Here is a 14,326-nt window from a genome sequence, read left to right on the forward strand (position 1 = left end):
CCCCCCCTCCCCCTTTTCCAAAATCTTTGCTGTTTGTGTTCGGCCAAGACACATCAGCTATGACTGATTTCCTCCATTCTATTTTGTTTTTAAATGTAATGGTTATTATTATTGTTTGTTATTGTTATTAATATTATAATAATTTTTATTATTATTATTATTATGTTTTGTAAATTAAATTGCAGTGTTTCACAATCAGTATTAAGCGTTTTTATATTATTAAAAAAAGTGAACAAACCGTGTAAAGATAGAGTGGGTGGGGGGGGAAAGATTTAATATTTTTTATTGAAATCAAAAGGGCATTTTGCCTGATTTCTTTGTGAATTGAGTGTCTGCTCCGACGCATGGATTCTCTTGCTATTCAATGTTCAGTACCATGTATGACCTTTTTAGCCCATGATCTTTTGAGATTAAACATGAAACTTTCATGACAACCATCTGTCATTTATCAGTAAACTGTTTCAATAAAAAAATCATGTCTGCTTTCTTGTATTCCTGACTAAGTTATTCTTTTGTAAGGCAGATGGATGGATGGATGGGTAGATAGATAGATAGATAGATAGATAGATAGATAGATAGATAGATAGATGGATGGGTAGAATAGATATTAGATAGATAGATAGATAGAATGGATAGATAGATATAGATAGATAGATAGATAGATAGATAGATAGATGGATAGATAGATAGAGTAGATAGATAGATAGATAGATAGATAAGGGATAGTAGATGATGGATGGATAGGATAGATAGATAATGGATAGGTAGATAGATAGATAGGAGATAGAATAGATAGATAGATAGATAGATAGTATAGATGTATAGATAGATGGATAGATAGATGAGATAGAGATAGATAGATAGATAGATGGATAGATAGATAGATAGATATAGATGAGATAGATATAATATATGGATGTGATAGATAGATAGATAGATAGATAGTGATAGATAGATAGACTAGATAGATGGATAGTAGATAGATAGATAGATAGATAGATAGATAGATAGATAGATAAGGGATGGATGATAGATAGATTGGATAGATATAGATAGATAGATAGAATAGATAGATAGATAGATGATAGATAAGGTAGATTAAGATAGATAGATAGAGACTTGTATTCCTGGCTAAGTATTCATTTCTAAGGTGGATGGATGAAGGATGGATGGAAGGATGATGGATGGAGGTAGGGTTGGATGGGTGGAAGGATGGATGGATGGTTGGATGGAAGGATGGAGGGATGATGGTGGGTGGTGGTGGATGGATGGGATGGATGGATGATAGATGGATGGATGAGGATAGATGGATGATAGATGTGGTGGGTGGATGGAGGGATGATGATGGATGATGATGGATAGATGATGAGAGTGGGTGGGTGGATGGAAGGATGGATGAGGGATGGATGGAGGATGATAGATGGATAGATGATGGATGGGTGGGTGGGTGGGTGGATGGATGTGATGGATGATAGATGGATGGGTGGGTGGATGGAGGGATGGATGGATGGATGATAGATGGATAGATGGATGGGTGGGTGGATGGGATGGATGATAGATGGATGGATGGATGGATGGATGGATGGATGGATGGATGGATGGAAGGATGGATGGATGAGATGGATGGATGGAGGGTGAGGATGGATGGAGGGATGGAGGATGGAGATGATGATAGATGAGGATGGTGGATGGAGGATGGTGGAGGGATGGATGGATGGATGATGGCTGATAGATGGAATGATGGATGGATGGAGAAGATGGTGATGGAAGGATGGATGGAGGGATGGATGGATGGAGGGATGGATGGATGATAGATGGATAGATGGATGGGTGGGTGGATGGGTGGATAATTGACCAGAGTCTGGTAGGACCGGGCTAACAGTATTTAAAGTGTTAGTCCATTTCTTTAACTGTCTATGTAAATTACTCACGGATCAATGATACATTGATTTACATTTGTATTTTCCATTTATTTTTAAATGTACTGTATGCAAAAAAAATAAGTCAACAAAACAAAGTATATATATATATATATATATATATATATACTTTGTTTTGTTGACTTATGTTCTTTTAATAAAGATTTACAACAACAAAAAACGTGCGGACGTCACCACACACGCCCAGCGCATGACGTCAGCACGCATCAGCGGTCGGTCGCTGGGCGGTGAACAGGCAACGGCAGTGTCGCGAGGAGGGAGAGGGGCTACGATGGTCCTCATCAAGGAGTAGTAAGTGCACTCTTTCTCCTTTTTAAGACGCTGAAACCACTTCCCGGTGTGGTAACGGAGTCGGTAGACGCGGGGCAGTTATTTCGTCGGTGGTTTGACACTAATTAGGACTTTTTAATCCCGACTCGGTGTCTGTCAGACGCACGAGGGAAGACCCGGTACGGCCTACCGGTTACCGGGGGCTGACAGCGGTAACTTACCCCGGTGTGACAGCTGCTGTTACCCCACAGTTTCTCACTCTCATATTTAAGGACGTAATGTGACGTTAGCTGGCCTGTAGACACTAAGCTAAGTCTGTGGTTTTGTCGACAGGAGTGTTGACGTTTGCGCCTTTAAGCCGTAAAACTTTTAACTAACTTTAGCTACAAGTTAGCCCACTGTTTTGCTAATGCTAACTGTTAGCTTACCCGACGCGTTAACAACAATGATAATCACATAGCGTTGCTAGTGTTGCGCATAGACTCGTGACGGCGCTAGCTTATTTTACCCGAGATAAGATACTTAAATTTACATGCGGATTAACTTGTTGTTGTCTCGTGTCAAACGTTTGTTTTCAACCAACTTAGCCTGCAAGCGGCAGTAGTGTGTGTGGGTAATGTTAGCTAGCTGTTAGCTAGCTGTTAGCCGTGTAACTTCCAATGAAGTTGGATCGAAAGATGCGCGTGTTGACATTTATGGAAGCCCATTTCCGGCTGTAACGCTAAGACCATAGACAGTTAAAGAAATGGACCAACAGGTCCCGTTGCTCTGGACGGAGACCAGTGAAGTCTGTTAGAAGCTGATGCTGAGCGTTACTGCGCAGCCTCCAACTGAGCTGGAAGACGTAGATGTGACGTGAGCAACCTGTCTGAAAGCTGTAAGTCTTCTGGTAGCTGTGCAAGAGAAATCTCAATCATTCCCAATCACCTTAGACGGAGAGGTAGGAATATGTTAGGAGATAACATAGGCACGACTAAGTACTGCTAACTAACATGCTAGTAACATAACATAGACACAGGTAATACTGCTAAACATGCTAGTTAACGTCAACATAGGCACAGGCATTACTGCTAACTAACATGCTAGTTAACATTAAATAGACACAGGCTAATTACTGCTAACTAACATGCTAGTTAACGTTAACATAGGCACAGGCTAATTACTGCTAACTAACATGCTAGTTAACGTTAACATAGGCACAGGCTAATTACTGCTAACTAACATGTTAGTTAACATTAACATAGGCACAGGCTAATTACTGCTAACTAACATGCTAGTTAACATTAACATAGGCACAGGCTAATTACTGCTAACTAACATGCTAGTTAACATTAACATAGGCACAGGCTAATTACTGCTAACTAACATGCTAGTTAACATTAACATAGGCGCAGGCTAATTACTGCTAACTAACATGCTAGTTAACTTTAGTAATTAAATCTAAACAGCTGTTAAATCAAAACTGTGCGAGCTTCTCCCGGCAATACGGGGGTTTGTTGACTGTGCGACAGTAAGTCGCGTGGTTATGATGCAATCGTTAGCCTATTTTTATAAAAACGTCTGCTACGGCGCCATAACGTGAGATGCAAGGTAACGGAGCCTTTTCTACATCGTCGTGTTTCTTTAAAAATAAACGTCGGACAAATAGAGTCTTTAAACACTTCAGATTTAAAGTCATTCGCTGTCAAAGTGGCGCCAAAATGAATTGGAGTCAATGGATTGCTAATGGCGGATGATGGCTTGGTAGCATTAAAAATGGCGCCATGGGAGCTACGCTTAGAGAGGAGAGGCTGACCTTCTTTGCTAAGACCATTGACGGACTAGGAACAAAAATCAACCCTGTTATGATTTCCACCCACCAGCAGGGGGGGGGAGGGGGGGGGGAATAGAAACATAGACATGTGACATATTAATGCACAACCCCAATGCAGCATAAATCCTCAGAGCCAGCTGCTCCATAATAAAAACATGGTTGATCTGATCTCCTGAAGTAGCCGCACTACACTGTGGCTGTTGCTACACGCCCTCCTGCAGCATTGCTCTCCATCTCTGTTGCTTCTGCAAATCCACACGCACACCCACAGCAGGCTGCTTGTTCCGTGTTGGTTAGTACCATAGATTCGTTATCCATGTCTATCTCTTCATCCTCCTCCTTGCTCGTTTTGTGCTTGCTCGTGTCTTTCTCCCTGGTGTGCTGGCTCAGATGTGTTGCTAACATTAGCCAATCCATCTTCATCCGCCTGTCCGGTAACGGGATGTGGGGGGGGCAGCAGCCCCAGCAGGGAACCCCAAACATCCCTCTCCCAAGCCACATCAACCAGCTCCGACAGATAGTGAGGAGATGTTTTTTACAGTGTGTTCAGGGGACAGGCAGCTAGCAGATAGTGAGATGTTTTTTACAGTGTGTTCAGGGGGCAGGCAGCTAGCAGATGGTGAGATGTTTTTTACAGTGTGTTCTGGGGACAGGCAGCTAGCAGATGGTGAGATGTTTTTTCGTGTGTTCAGGGACAGGCAGCTATCAGATAGAGAGGAGATGTTTTTTACGGGTTTCAGGGGACAGGCAGCTAGCAGATAGTGAGTGGTTTTTTTACGGTGTGTTAGGGACAGGCAGCTAGCGATGTGAGATGTTTTTTACGGTGTGTTCAGGGACAGGCAGCTAGCAGATAGTGAGATGTTTTTTACGGTGTCTTCAGGGGACAGCAGCTAGCAGATAGTGAGATGTTTTTACAGTGTGTTCTGGGGACAGGCAGCTAGCAGATAGTGAGATGTTTTTACAGGTGTTCTGGGGACAGGCAGCTCGCAATAGTGAGATGTTTTTACGGTGTCTTCAGGGGACAGGCAGTAGAGCAGATAGTGGAGATGTTTTTTACGGTGTGTTCAGGGGACAGGCAGCTAGCAGATAGTGAGGAGATGTTTTTCAGTGTGTTCAGGGAGGCAGCTAGCAGATAAGGAGATGTTTTTTACAGTGTGTTCAGGGGAGGCAGTAGCAGACAGTGAAGAGAGTTTTTACAGTGTGTTCAGGGGACAGGCAGCTACAGATAGGAGGAGATGTTTTTTACAGTGTGTTCAGGGGACAGGCAGCTAGCAGACAGTGAGATGTTTTTTTCTGAAAACTGATAGCTGCACGATGTTATTTTTGAAAACGGAGAGTAGGGCTGCACGATTAAGTCCTAGTCTAGAGGAGCTAACAGACGCTACTAGCTAACAGACGCTACTAGCTAACAGCTAACAGACGCTAACTAGCACCAACTAGCACTGCTCACCGCTGTTGTCTGAAAAACAACAGACGGGACAAGTGTTGCGTTTACTGGTAAACTGGTAAACCTTGAGACCGACGTATAACCGACTGCCATCTGTTGACTTGTCCTCCCGTCCCTCTGTCCTCTGGGACTGTCTACATCTAGAAACTTAGCTGCGCGGTGCAGGGAACTACTCTGACTGGCTCATGAGCAGACGGCTTTACGGAGCGGGAGACTGGCTTTGCAACAAACACGGAGCGTTCTATGAAATGACGCCAAGTCCAAATCGTGATCGCGATTAAAATTTGATTAACTGTGCAGCCCTAAAGGAGAGGTTGAAATGTCCGTTTATGAAAATAGCCGACCACGTGTAAACGTAGCATCAGTTTTGGCTCCTAACGATCACAAAAAACAAGGTAATCAAGGAAAAAAACAACACTTTGCAGACTACGTTATGCAAGTAAACTCTTATTTTGACTTGTTTTCTGGAGGAAAACAAAGTTTAGGGAAGAAGCATGAAGGGACATCTTCTTCTAAGTTAAATAAATGCAACATCTTTCCAAAAAGTCAGTGAGTAAATGTGTTAATAAATAAGTGTGTGTTCCAATATTGAGCAAACAAAATGGTGAATGACATCATGAAGAACATTTAATCACTGCAGAAGTAGTAGTAGAAGAAGAAGTAATGACTTATTAGCCTTGATGACACCTAATAACCTCCACATCGTTCAGAGAAGCCTCCGAACCGCTGAAGAACAGGAAGCTGGTCGCGGCCACACTTCCTGCGTAGGTAAAAACTATTTCCTCTTCAGTCTCACACGCCGCCGCTGACTCAGCAAAGATGCCACAAAGCACACGTTACTACACGAGAGTGGACTATTACAGCGGAGTAAAGCTGAGCTTGGATAGATTAGATTAGGTTAATAAATACTTTATTCATCCCACCATGGGGAATCTCACCTATTACAGCTGCTGCTATGCCACAAAAAAACAAAACAAACAACAACAGATAATGTGCAAAAAGTACTGAATGAATGTGAAGGTGCGTTATATAAACACGTGGCGCCAAAGGAGCCATGTGTTGTAGAGCTTGGCTCCCCCCCCCCCCCCCCCCCCCCCCCCACCTTGGTGTAAACAAAGGACACAAACGAAGGGAAATGTCTGTCTGTGATGTGTTATTTTTACAGGTAATGTTACGCTGATTGTTCACTTTAAAGTAAGATGGTAGTGCTTTTTGAGCAGTGTCTAAGAACTCTCTCTCTCTCTCTCTGTCTGTGTCTCTCTCTCTGTCTGTCTCTGGCTCTGTCTCTTTCTCTCTCTGTCTCTGTCCTGTCTGCTTTTGTTTCCTCTCTGCTCTCTGTCTCTGTCTCGTGTTTCCTCTGTGTTCTGCTCTCTGTCTCTCTCTCTCTCTCTCTCTATGTCTCTCTCTCTGTCTCTTCTCTCTGGCTCTGTCTCTCTCGTTCTCTGTCCTCTGTGTCTGTCCTCTCTCTCTCTCCTGCCTCCATCTCTCTGTCTCTGCTCTCGGCTCTGTCTCTCTCTCTCTCTCTGTCCTTCCTGTCTCTCTCTGGCTCTGTCTGCTCTCTCTGTCCTTTCCTCTCTCTGTCTGTCTCTGCCTCTTTCTCTTCCTCTTTCTCTGCTCTGTCTCTGTCTGTGTTTCTCGTCTCTGTGTTGTCTCTCTCTGTCTCTCTGTCTGTGTTTCCTCCTCTCGTCTGCTCTCTCTGTCTCTCTCCTCTTTTCTCTCCTCTGTCTCTGTCTCTCTGCTTTGTTCTGTCCTCTCTCTCCTCTCCCTCCCCTCTCTCTCTCTGTCCCTCTCGTCTCTCTCTCTGTCTCTCTCTCTCTCTTCTCTGTCTCTCTGGCTCTGTCTCTCTCTCTTCTCTCTTTCTCTCGTCTCCTTTCCTGCTCTCTCTCTTCTGCTCGTCTCTCTCTGCTCTTGTCCTTGCTGGTCTTCCTCTCCTCTGTGTCTCGGCTCTGTCTCCGATCACTCCTCATCTCCTAGCTCTCCTCCTTCTCTCCCAGCTCATTGTGCGAAAAAACTCCCCGTCGCTTCCTCTCCATTCTCTCTCCCCGCTGCCCTCACTTCGTATCCTGCTCTCTTAGGCTTTCTCATCTTTGACTCGTCTAGACAAGTACAACCTGCCCTTAGAATTTCGCCCTAAGTGAGGGATCTGTGCGTTCTTATTCCTGATAACTCGCTTGTTCTCCTCTCCCTCTCTGTCTCTCTCCTCTCTCTCTGTTTCTTCACTCTCGTCTTGTTACCTCTGTCCTCTCTCTGTCCAATCTAGCTCGCATCACCCTTGTTTTCCCTCTCTCTTTTACTCTCTCTCTCTCACCATTTTCCTCTCTGTTGTTATCTCTCTCTTTTCTTGCCCTTTTTCTCTCTTTCTTCGCTTGGCGTCACGAGTCGGTTAACTCCTCTCTTTCTGTCAGCGTGGGGCCACCTAAAAAAGGACACCTGATGGTTATGGCCATTCATCCAATGCCAAGTGTATCCTGACGGCTCAGACATCACACTCCTCTGTTACTTCTCACAGTGGTCTTCTTGTCCTCTCTTTCTATATGGTTCATGTAGCATGTCTGATGTCTCCGGCTTTTAAAAATTATAACGAATGGCTTAAAAGTAGAGCTATCATTAATTGTTTTTTAGGTCGGTTTTAAGCTGTATTTATACTCTCCTTCATGCCCACTCTCCTTACTAATTGCCTTCCTACTGTTGATGCCCCAGACGATGGTTCCTGTCTCTCGCTGTCTCTCTCTCTCTCTCTCTTCTCGCTCGCTCTCTCTCTCTCCTGCAGGCGTGTGGTTTTACCCTGTAGTGTCGAGGAGGTGAGTGAACACTTTTTTGACTCCTTTTATTATTACACTTGACAAAATGAGTTCTGTTTTATAAAGCTGTTTTTATTTTCATTTTCATAACTTCTGCCTAATTTCTTTTACTTTTCACTGATGTTGTAGTTCATTTTAAAAGAGTTTGTTGGAGGTTCAGAAGACGTGAAATACCTTTTTTATGTTAGAGCTGTAAAGATTAATTGATTAGTTGTCAACTATAAAACCACCTCTTGTCCTCGGGTCAAATTTGACCCGTTTACAAAAACTTTCTATATCAGAACTATGACAAAAATGTTGGAAAAATGGACAAAAATCCAGAAAAAAAATTGACTAAAACATTTTTTTTCTTAAATGCTGAAAAAAGTGACCAAAAAAAAACATTGCCCAAGGTGACAAAAACTTCTTTAAAAAAGTGTCAAAAATTTGGAAATAACGTAATAAAAAAAATTAAAGCAAATGCCAAATAAGTGACCAAACTTTTTTAAATTGTGACAATAAAACATTTGAAGGAAATCGAGAAAAACAGAGTGTAGAAAAATAGTGAAAGTGTACAAAAATAGCAGAAAAATGATGAAATTTCGACACAGAAAACACAAAGTTGCAGAGCCGATTTCGGCATTATTTAACGGATCGAGTATCGGCGTTTACCCCGTTTACCTCATGTCCATCAGCTGGTAGTGTTCGCCTCCTTTAACCCCGGTGTTGCCTTCACTTTCGGGACCCTGTTGTATCCCTCGGGTCAAATTTGACCCGTGATTTATTTGGGATTTTAACCCTCGTGTTGTCGTCCCGTCGACCGTACAACTTGTTGTTTTTCTGGGTCAAAATTGAAACCTTTTTTTCAACGTTTTGGTTGTGTTTTTCCAAAACCTTTTGTTGCTTTTCCCTCTGATGTTTTTGTTAATTTTTCCTCTGCGCCTTTTGACATTTTTTCAATAGTCTTTAATTAAAAAAATTCTTTTGAATGCTATAAAATTTAACAAAAATTTCAAATTGAAAGAAAGCAGTGGGATCGTTTTTCTGGGTCAAAAGTGAAACCCTTTTTTTATATATATATATATATATATATATATATATTGGTTGCAGCCCTACTTTAATGCTGTCCTACATTTTTTTTGCGGCTTTCACATTCTCTTTTCATTGAAGAAATAAATACAAAGTGATTCAGTTCCACTTTACAGACATTGTCACACGTGTGCCCCAATTCAGTAAAACCTGATAATCCCTTAGTTAGGCTTAAAGTTTTTATTTAAGAACTACAACAAGTCTCTCTAATCCTGCCTTTTCTCAAAAGTAATTGCGTAATACTCACAAAAATCAAAGTCCGTGAATAATGAGTGGCGTGCTATATTATCATTTCCAGTTTTGGGCTTCTGGCTGCAAAGTTAAGCCAACACAGTCTCATCCAAAAAAGCATAACTTGTAGTTCTTCTGAAGAGTGCGACTTGTTCCCTGTGTTTATAAAGGTTTGTGTCATGAATCCCAGACTCTCGCCCCGCCGCCTTATATGGCGATTAAACTCACTTGGCAATTAGGGCCACATTTCAAAGCCTGTTCCAAAATATTTGAAAAATAAGAGTTCTCTTAACCCTTGTGTTGTCCTCGGGTCAAATTTGACGGGTTTACAAATACTTTAAATATCAGAAGGTTGAAAAAAATGACAAATATTGGGGGGGCAAAAAACTACAAAAAAGCAGGGAAAAAAGCAACAAAAACATTTGTTTTCAAAACGCTGAAAGTGACCAAAAAAATCTGAATAAGTGACACAAAACATCTAAAAACCCTGGAAAAAGTGACAAAGAAATTGTAAAAAAACAACAAAAATTGACTAAAAAATAATTTAAACAAGTGACAAATATTGGAAAAAAAAGGGAAAAAAAGCAACAAAAACATTTGTTTTCAAAACGCTGAAAAGTGACCAAAAAATATGAATAAGTGACACAAAACATCAAAAACACTGGAAAAAGTGACAAAGAAATTGTAAAAAATAAAAAATAAAAAAAATAATTGACTAAAAAATAATTTGAAAAAGTGACAAATATTGGAAAAAAAACTACAAAAAAGCAGGAAAAAAAGCAACAAAAACATTTGTGTTCAAAACTCTGAAAAGTGACCAAAAAATTCGGAATAAGTGACACAAAACATCAAAAACACTGGAAAAAGTGACAAAGAAATTGTAAAAAAAAACAACAACAAAAAAATAACACTTTAAAAGTGTATAAAAAGTACAATCCACAATTTTACATGTGTATCACAGTAAATAATAATTGGGGGGCGGGGCTATTTTAACTCCAAAGATCAAGGGAACGTTATCAGGATGCATGGTATCCTGATCCATTAAATAACTTGTCTTTAATAATAAAAACCTACAAAAAAGCAGGAAAAAAAGCAACAAAAACTTTTGTTTTCAAAACTCTGAAAAGTGACCAAAAAATTCGGAATAAGTGACACAAAACATCAAAAACACTGGAAAAAGTGACAAAGAAATTGTAAAAAAAACAATAATAATTGACTAAAAAATAATTTAAACAAGTGACAAATATTGGAGAAAAAAAACTACAAAAAAGCAGGAAAAACATTTGTTTTCAAAACGCTGAAAGTGACAAAAAAATTGAATAAGTGACACAAAACATCTAAAAACCTGGAAAAGTGACAAAGAAATTGTAAAAAAACAACAAAAATTGACTAAAAATAATTTAAAAAGTGACAAATATTGGAAAAAAAAAGGGGAAAAAAAGCACACAAAAAAATTTTTTTCCAAAACGCTGAAAAGTGACCAAAAAATATAATAGATAGACACAAACATCAAAAACACTGGAAAAAGTGACAAAGAAATTGTAAAAATAAAAAAAAAATAATTGACTAAAAAATAATTTGAAAAAGTGACAAATATTGGAAAAAAAACTACAAAAAAGCAGGAAAAAAAAAGCAAACAAAACATTTGTGTTCAAAACTCGAGAAAGTGACCAAAAAATTCGGAATCAGTGACACAAAACATCAAAAACACTGGAAAAAGTGACAAAGAAATTGTAAAAAAAAAACAAAAAATAATTGACTAAAAAATAATTTAAACAAGTGACAATATTGGAAAAAAAAAAAAAAAAAAACGGGAAAAAAAAGCAACAAAAACATTTGTGTTCAAAACTCTGAAAAGTGACCCAAAAAATCTGAATAAGTGACACAAAACATCAAAAACACTAGAAAAAGTGACAAAGAAATTGTAAAAAATAATAAAAAAAAAAAAAAAATTGACTAAAAAATAAATTGTAAAAGTGACAAATATTGGAAAAAAACTACTAAAAAGCAACAAAAACCTTTGTTTTCAAAACGCTGAAAAGTGACCAAAAAATTCGGAATAAGTGACACAAAACATCTAAAACACTGGAAAAAGTGACAAAGAAATTGTAAAAAAAACAAAAAAAATTGACTAAAAAATAATTTAAAAAAGTGAGAAAAAATAGACAAAAAATTGACAAAAACATTGAGAAAAGTGTAGAAAACGAACAGCAAAATGTTGAAATTTCAACCCAGAAAACCCCCAAATCGAGCTCTGGTGGTTGAAATATAAGCAAACATTCAAACATCCATCCATCCATCTTCATCCGCTTATCCGGTATCGGGTCTCGGGGGCAGCAGCTCCAGTAGGGGACCCCAAACTTCCCTTTCCCGAGCCACATCAACCAGCTCCGACTGGGGGATCCCGAGGTGTTCCCAGGCCAGGTTGGAGATATAATCTCTCCACTAGCCTGGGTCTTCCCCGAGGTCCTCCCAGCTGGACGTGCCTGGAACACCTCCCTAGGGAGGCGCCCAGGAGGCAATTCCACCAGATGCCCGAACACCATCACTGGCTCCTTTCGACGCGAAGGAGCAGTGGCTTACTCCGAGCTCTCTCGGATGACTGAGCTCTCACCCTATCTCTAAGGGAGACGCCAGCCACCTCCGAGGAAACCCATTTCGGCCGCTTGTACCCTGGATCTCGTTCTTTCGGTCATGACCCAGCCTTCATGAACATAGGTGAGGGTAGGAACGAAAATTGCCCGGTAGATCGAGAGCTTTGCCTCTGGCTCAGCTCTCTTTCGTCACAAACGGTGCGAAAAGGAATGTAAAATACCGCACCGGCTGCTGATCCGATTCTCCGACCATCTCACGCTCCATCGTCCCCTCACCGCGAACAAGACCCCAAGGTAATTAAACTCTCACTTGGGGTAAGGACTCACTCCCCACCACGAAGGAAAGCACTCCATCGGGTTCCTGCTGAGAACCATGGCCTCAGATTTAGAGGTGCTGATCTCATCCCAGCGCTTCACACTCGGCTGGAACCGATCCAGTGAGTGCTGAAGGTCACAGAACGACGATGCCATCAGGACCACATCATCTGCAAAAAAGCAGCGATGAGATCCCGAGCCACCGAACTGAACCCCTCCGCCCCCGACTACGCTCGATATCCTGTCCATAAATATTACAAACAGGATTGGTGACAAAGCGCAGCCCTGGCGGAGGCCAACCTCACCTGGAACGAGTCGACTTCTGCCGAGAACCCGGACACGGCTCTCGCTTTGGTCATACAGAGATTGGATGGCCATAGAAGGGACCCCTACCCCTATTCCCGCAGCACCCTCCACACTTTTCCCGGGGGACCCGGTCATACGCCTTCTCCAGTCCACAAAACACATGTAGACTGGTTGGGCATCATACTCCCGGCCCCCTCCAGGATCCTTGCAAGAGTAAAGATCTGATCCGTTGTTCCACGACCAGGACGGAATCCGCATTGTTCTCTTCAAACATTCAAACATGGGACCCTTTTTATGTCTTTCCCTTGATGTTTTGGTCACTTTTCAACGCTTGTCGACTTTTTCTAGAGCTTTTTCACATTTTGTGTTTTCCCCAAAATTTCTAGTTTTTTAAACATTTGGACTTTTTTTTTTACTTTTTTTGTCACTTTGTTTGTTCATTTGTTCACATTTAGTTATTTTATTGACATTTGTCGTTTTTTTTTTTTTTTTTTTTTTTAACTTTTGGCACACACTAGTTCTTTTTCTCCAAATGCTGTGAACTTGATGAAAAAAACACCCAAATTCAATGAAAGTAGGGACCTGATATTTATTAACTTGAGAGGAACGTTGTAGGGAACCACCACGTAATTTTTTTGTACTTTTTTTGTTTGAAAGAACCCAAATTTCTGATATAGAAACTTTCGAAAAGGGTCAAATTTGACCGAAGACAACACCAGGGTTTAAAAGTGTATAAAAAACGAATCCACTTACATATGTTCCATCTATAAATCGTGTAACGTAAAAGTAGGTTCGTACGTCATTTAGTAGTTTACACAGAACGGTGAGTGAAAACTCGGAGGAAGAATAAAAGGAAATAATAATTGGGGGGCGGGGCTATTTTAACTCCAAAGATCAAGGGACCGTAATGAGGATCATGATTATCCTGACCATACTTGTCTTAATAATAAAAACTACCTCTATGGGAATTTAACAGTGAGGGGGGTGTATACTTATGCCCTGTATTTTAACATAGGGGGTGTATACTTATGCCCCTGTATTTTAACATAGGGGGGTGTAACTTATGCCCCCCTGTATTTTCATAGGGGGTGTATACTGATGGCCCTGTATTTTAACATAGGGGGTGTATACTTATGCCCGTCATTGTTAACAGAGGGGGGTGTTTTACTTATGCCCCTGTTTTAACATAGGGGGGTGATACTTATGACCCTGTATTTTAACATAGGGGGGTGTATACTTATGCCCCCTGTATTTTAACATAGGGGGGGCGTGTATACTTATGCCCCTGTATTTTAACATAGGGGGGTGTATACTTATGCCCCCTGTATTTTAACATAGGGGGGTGTATACTTATGCCCCTGTATTTTAACATAGGGGGTGTATACTTATGCCCCTGTATTTTACGGAAGAACAGTTATTTATTTACATTATTAATTCACAAAGAAAATTGGTTTCTTTAAAAAGTTGGATTTTCCTGAATTTGTTTTATGTAAGGCATTAAAATCAATTTCCAGAAGATGTTTTTTTATTCCTCTTTTTAA

The 14,326-nt window shown here is 40.6% G+C and overlaps 1 protein-coding gene across 3 annotated transcripts in view; it reads left to right on the forward strand.

Annotated features, from left to right (window-relative positions):
* Positions 1–2,127: 2,127 nt before the first annotated feature.
* LOC116686068 (phosphatidylinositol transfer protein beta isoform) overlaps positions 2,128–14,326 on the forward strand; it is a gene marked incomplete at its 3' end in the record, with an annotated part of 61,913 nt that continues 49,714 nt past the window's right edge. For all 3 annotated transcript variants that reach the window (XM_032511002.1, XM_032511001.1, XM_032511003.1), the window contains 2 exon segments: positions 2,128–2,231; positions 8,241–8,271.

Source organism: Etheostoma spectabile, unplaced genomic scaffold (genome assembly GCF_008692095.1).
Source record: "Etheostoma spectabile isolate EspeVRDwgs_2016 unplaced genomic scaffold, UIUC_Espe_1.0 scaffold310, whole genome shotgun sequence".
NCBI lineage: Eukaryota > Metazoa > Chordata > Actinopteri > Perciformes > Percidae > Etheostoma > Etheostoma spectabile.